At 40.9% G+C, this 5,812-nt stretch overlaps 1 long non-coding RNA gene across 1 annotated transcript; it reads right to left on the reverse strand.

Moving 5' to 3' along the window:
• Positions 1–517: 517 nt before the first annotated feature.
• LOC140257040 (uncharacterized) lies at positions 518–5,812 on the reverse strand. The gene is made up of 3 exons (XR_011904929.1): positions 5,696–5,812; positions 4,687–4,770; positions 518–695 (listed from the first exon to the last, which is right to left on the reverse strand). It is a non-coding gene; the product is annotated as an uncharacterized lncRNA (long non-coding RNA).

Below are 5,812 nucleotides of genomic sequence, written 5' to 3' on the forward strand. Positions count from 1 at the left end.
GCCAAAGGGCACTGGCAAATATGGGAACAAGACCTGAATCCCTGAAAACTCCATGATCATTATGAGACATACATTTCACACCTTAGTTTTTCAAAGGAACCCTCTTGAGAAGAAACATTTTCAAGCTCAGGCCAAAATTTAGGTTAGAATCACACCAACTTGCTGGAAGAGATTTTACAACTTCGTCTGACTTCTGGGGTAACCAGAGAGCAGACTGGGTAATCTTTAATGTTACCAGATCAGAGCTGTTCCTATAACACATTATGTTATGTCCTTTTCTTGGGATTTGAAGAAAAGGGTTGTTGTAAAACAATATTATTTATGAACTGTGTTGAGGTGTTTGCCAGACGACAGTGTACCAGCAGTACATCTCCAACCAGACAACATGGAGCTTGGTGCTGCAAGGACAGGCTGCCACCTCTGAGGAGCTTTCAGTCTGAAGAATCAATAGAGGTAAAGGGCCAGAGATGGGTAAAAGTGATTCGATGACTTACCCAGCTTCAGAGCTAAAGTAGACTCCTCTGGAAGGGGGAGTGATGGCTTTGGGCTGACAACGGACTTGCTTCTGTTTGCAGTTTTTCCTGCTCTCATTTTACAAGGGACCTCTGTCATCATGGCATTCTCTGAACTCTCCCATCCCTGATTTTTGCTCAGATGTGTCTCCACTTCTTTCTTCAGCTGCTGTTTGGAACAAACTGACAAACAAACATTTGCTGCTGGATCAGTATAAAAAGTATTTGCTCGATTCCAAACCACGATGGATTGAAGAGACTAAAGAAAATAACAGTGAGTCACATTTTATGTACATTTTCAATACCTTTTAAATGCAACCAGTTGTACTTTCACCTTTATAGGTCAACTAATATGAAACTCCGGAACAGATTTGTTCTCGTGCAGGTAAAGATCAGTCCCTCTCTAAGGCCCCAGTGTGCTCCATTTTTCTTGTACCCCTATGCTAAACATTGAGCCCAGAGCAGCTGTGAGCTACAAGGACACAGATGAGGAAGTCGTGTTATTTGTGCCTTTCGGGATTGCTAATTTTCTCGAGTTGACAGCCAAAGATTAGGGGAAAATTTGTTATAAGTGAATCTTGTTTTTCTTTTTCTCAAGTAGTGCCCATGCACAAATAGCAACAGAAATAGCTGCACAGCACCCAGCTAGCTGTACAAGGACCCCAATCATTATTTGGATGTTAGCTTTGTATTTTATGATCTCATCTTTCTTTCACACTTTCTTCAGTGTGGAAATATCAGAGTTTCACTCAGCCCCACCAGTTAGTTCCAAAGTCAGGGGAAATGAAATACAGTATTGAACAACACAACAACATGTCAGGAAAAAATAAATGGAATGGCTTTGTGGTGTCAGCTTGTGAAGAAATGAGATGAAATATTTTTTCCATGTGCTGAATGAGCCCAGACAAAATCTGTCTCGATACTGGGCTCACTGCAACCTGCTTGTATCATTTTGAGACATGAGAAATCTGCTTTATGGCAGGTACTCAACCGTGCTATACACTCTGAAAAACACTCCCTTTTCTAAGAATAACAATTTTCACAGTTAGATAAGATAGAGCTGAAGATATTTGCTGGAGTCTTTTGGTACAGCCAAGCACGTTGGCTGTGACTTTAGTCACTAGAAACCTTCCTTAGGCTCTGACTCTTCTTGAATCAGAACTCAATGAATAAACCCCAATAAAAGGAGAATTCAGAAAACGGAGTGCTTGTTCCAGGTGACATCATATGTTGGAGAATGAGTTCTGGGTGATTGCGGGTTACTGGAAGTCTATGCTGGGTGGATCTAAATGTGATTTATTTTTTTTTCTTTCAGGCTGAGGATGCCTCTAGCTTCCACTGAGTTGATTTCAGGTGAGTACATATTACTTAAGGCTTAGCATTTTAGCTCACAGAAACGTCTGGCCATTACTTTTAGTTAAAACAAACAAGACCCTCTGAAGACTTTATGGTATTCCAAGGAGAACTCTCATCTATGAGTAAAAGGCACTTCTTTCCCATCTCTGACCTACCTATATTCCCTTGAACTTCATTCACTATCAAACCACTCTCAAAAGGGAAAGGGCATATTCTGCAAACATTACGCACATTAACACCCCTAAAAATGCTTATTCCATGGTTACATTCCAAGCACTAGCAGGACACTTCATTCACTGCAGTAACTGAGAGCACTGCCTGTTCTCACTGTGTCTCCCAGGCCACAATCACGGGTGTCAGATGTGTTTTTGCTAACGGGACTGTGGAACTGGTGAGCAGAGAGCTTTCCCACCCTTCCCTTCTCCCAAGCATCCGTCAAGCCACAGTTTCAGAGCGGCCACACCCTGCTTGTTATTGTTGAAGTCCAATATTAAAGGTGGGTGCTTTTTATATTTTCCTTAGCCTTTCACCTTTATTTAAAATAGAGTGCATTCAAGGGACATCTGTGTTACTGGCAATAACATCACGTGAAGGAGCTTTCTATAAATACCAGCACTATTAAATAAACTGCTGGAGCACGGCATTCACTAGCACGATGAGTTCAGAGTTGTAGTATTTATTCTTGCCAGGGCTGACTGTTAGGGAAGCATCCTTTTATTTTCATTTTGGAACAGCACTTCTAACGTGCAAATGAAACTGAAAGGCGAGATTCTGAAGATGCTCTGCTAAACCTGCCAAATTTCCTAGGCGACACTGGCAGGATGGCCAACATCCAGAGGCGCTCAGTAACACCTGATGAGTTCACAGAAGCGTCGTGATGGTTAAAACATTCATGTGAATAAAGTGCGTTAAGTTTCTCTGGCCGAATGAGTCACTACAATACAGAGATTATTTCGATTTGAGATGTTTGGCATGTGAAGGAGTAAGGTAAATACTAGATCGTGTTCTTCTGTTTTCACAACTGAAGAAATGTGAACTCCATATAACGGAGTCCAGACTTGCAAAGAGCTACAGCAAATCCATCCAAGTATACATTTATAGCAGTTTTCTTTGAATAATGTAGACATACCCAAATCAGTTCTAAATTGCCTTGGTCAGGGTTGGCCTAGGTCTAGTCAAAACTGTGATTTACTGAGGAAATTTGGTAAGTTATCTTCCCAAGCTCCTCACTCTAAACTATTATTCTTAAATAAGGTCTCTACGTAAACCAGAGCTTGAATGCTCTGAAGAAATGACTGCAGTGAAGACAATATAATTTAACCAAACAACATAATAAAAATGAGGTTTGTCTGGGAGAAACAGACACAAGAAAAAAGAGTACAAGATGATGTAGGAAGTCATAATAGACATGATTTCACCAAGAGGGCCCAGAAGCAGCAAAGAGATTATGGAAGAAAACCTACAGAGTTGATTAGGATAATACATTGTTTTCCTATTCCCAAATATCCTGTGGAATTTAATAGACATGTTGAAAGAAATAAAGTGGTGGTTTGTTTTGTTCACGACATGAGGGAGTTTATACATAAGCCACAGGTTGGCCAATATTAAGCACACAGGTTTCCCAAGTGTAATGCCTACAGTCCAAGTGATGTTTTCACGTAATGTTAGAAGTTCCTATTGTATACGACATTCCTTTAAAGGGAGAGACTGATTCAGCTGAGAGGCATGAGTGTTTTGTCAAGAGATTTGTACAGACGCTTGAAACACATATAACTCAGAGACGTCTGTTCAAAAAGGGGACCCATTATTCTTAGTCTATACTACAGAAGGAAAGCTACGTGACTTCTGAAGAACACATGGAATAAGGATATCTACATCTTATTGTCTTGAGCCATTCAAATTAGGTCCAAAATACTCACCACTTTTCTCACTTGATTATTTGGAAAACCCATAACACATCTCTCAGAAAAAAAATGACTTTAAAAAGCATAAGGAAGAGGAATCAGGAGTGAACAGAGAACAAAACAGGAAATCCTGCCACCATATAAATCCTCTACTAACCCACACCCTAAGTGATGAGTGCAGTTCTGGTGCCATCATCTTAAGATCTGGCAAATGTTCTGAGAAAGGTAACAAGGATGATTAAAGGTTCAGAAGAGCTTTCATACAAAAAAATCATTAGCTGGGCTTGGAATCTTTATGCTGGATAAAGAGGGGAAGGCTGCAAAATCCTTAATGACATAAAGGGCTTAGACAAAGACTGCTGCTTCTTTCAACACAAGAACCAGGCACAAACAAATGAAGATACAGACAGCCAGGTTCAAAGAAGAAGGGTAGATTTCCTGCAGGCAATAGGTAATAGTGAAACTCAAGAGTGGATAAAATGGATGCAAGAAATTTATGTATGTTTGGGACAAGTCTGAATAAGGATATGGAAAAGAGATCTTCAGAGGCTGCTATACAGACAAATCTCAACAAATTCAGGAAATTCCATAAACTTGGAACACGGGAGAGTACATGACAGAAATATCATATATTCTTACTACTCTTACTCTTCCCTGACACTTCTGGTTTATTCCAACAGGTCTGGCATTGGACACATTGATGTTCAGTGTTAGAGCTCCTGAAGCAGTAACATTCTCAACACTCCTGGATTTTCTCTAGTCACTTCAACTCTTCCTGCAATTTATCACTGACTCCACTGGCCATGATCTATGGTTTCTGCCATTCTTGACATCCTTCTACCTGATGAGGCACAAACGAAGAATCCTGAACTGATGGGAATTCTGCCTATTGGTGAAAACACGCTCCTCCTTACCTTCCATCAGCATCCTTTCTTTTTGGCATAGTCAGTCTTTGGTCGTCCTCAGTACCATGTCTGTATTAATGCTGGCCCAGAACACTGGATGGCAAACGTGTACAATCACAGAAATGCAGTATTAGAACAAATTCATTTGTCAGTAGATTCCAAATCAAGAATGGAGATCATAGTTGTAGGACATTTTCTAAGACTGATTGACTGTGCTCTTATATCTTCTGTTGAGATGCAGCATTAAAAATACTGAGTGCTGAAAAACAATAATGTTGGAAGAATACAATTGCCAAGTAAAATAAAACAGAATTAAACGTAAACTTCCACCATAGAGCTCGCATGTGTTGGTATATGAGCCTTAAGAGAGGAGTAGGCAGGGTAGGCCTAACAGAGATTTGTTTTCTTTGGCCAGTAAACACCAAATCATTTTTAGCTTGGCTCTTGTTTGAGCTATCACATTCTATATTGACTACCCCTTTGTTCCTCCCCTCTTTTAAGTCTTGAGTTTCTTTAATATTTGACAAGGTCTTTTAAATCGTTATCAGTGGGGTTTTTTTGTTGTTTTTTTGTTATTCAGAAGAAGGTAAAGTACTGTGCAGTATATTAAAGGGAAGCTAAATATTTCTGGTGACAACTCAACACCTACAGAGTCCAAACCCACTCCCTGCTAACGCTGGTTATCCTATCCCCCCCTCCCATAAGCCACACGGATTTTTGATTACAGTATAACCGCAGACTTGCATAATAAATCAGTCACTGCAGTAACACGGCAGTAATGACACATCCAGAAGTGTAACTTGTGGCACTCAGCCACCAACCAGGGGTCCGTGGGGAGCTGTGGTACCCCGGGGAGGAAGGGCTGCAGCAGGCCCCACGTCTTCAGCAGCCTCACAGCACTGAAGACAGTGAAGCTTGTACTCTGTGTTTTAAGTTAAGCTGTCAGCTTGCGAACTGATGCGATTGCAAAAACGCACTCAACAGAATGACTGTTCAGGAGCAAACTTTTATGATTTACCTCAGGCTGAGCACAAGCTCTGGCTGGGACAGACTCTTGCAAGGTGCTGGGCTGTGGGGGGTCCTGGTCCCCTCGCCCTCTCCGGAGGTTCATTTTAGAATCATAAAACCATTAAAG

Source organism: Excalfactoria chinensis, chromosome 10 (genome assembly GCF_039878825.1).
Source record: "Excalfactoria chinensis isolate bCotChi1 chromosome 10, bCotChi1.hap2, whole genome shotgun sequence".
Taxonomy (NCBI): domain Eukaryota; kingdom Metazoa; phylum Chordata; class Aves; order Galliformes; family Phasianidae; genus Excalfactoria; species Excalfactoria chinensis.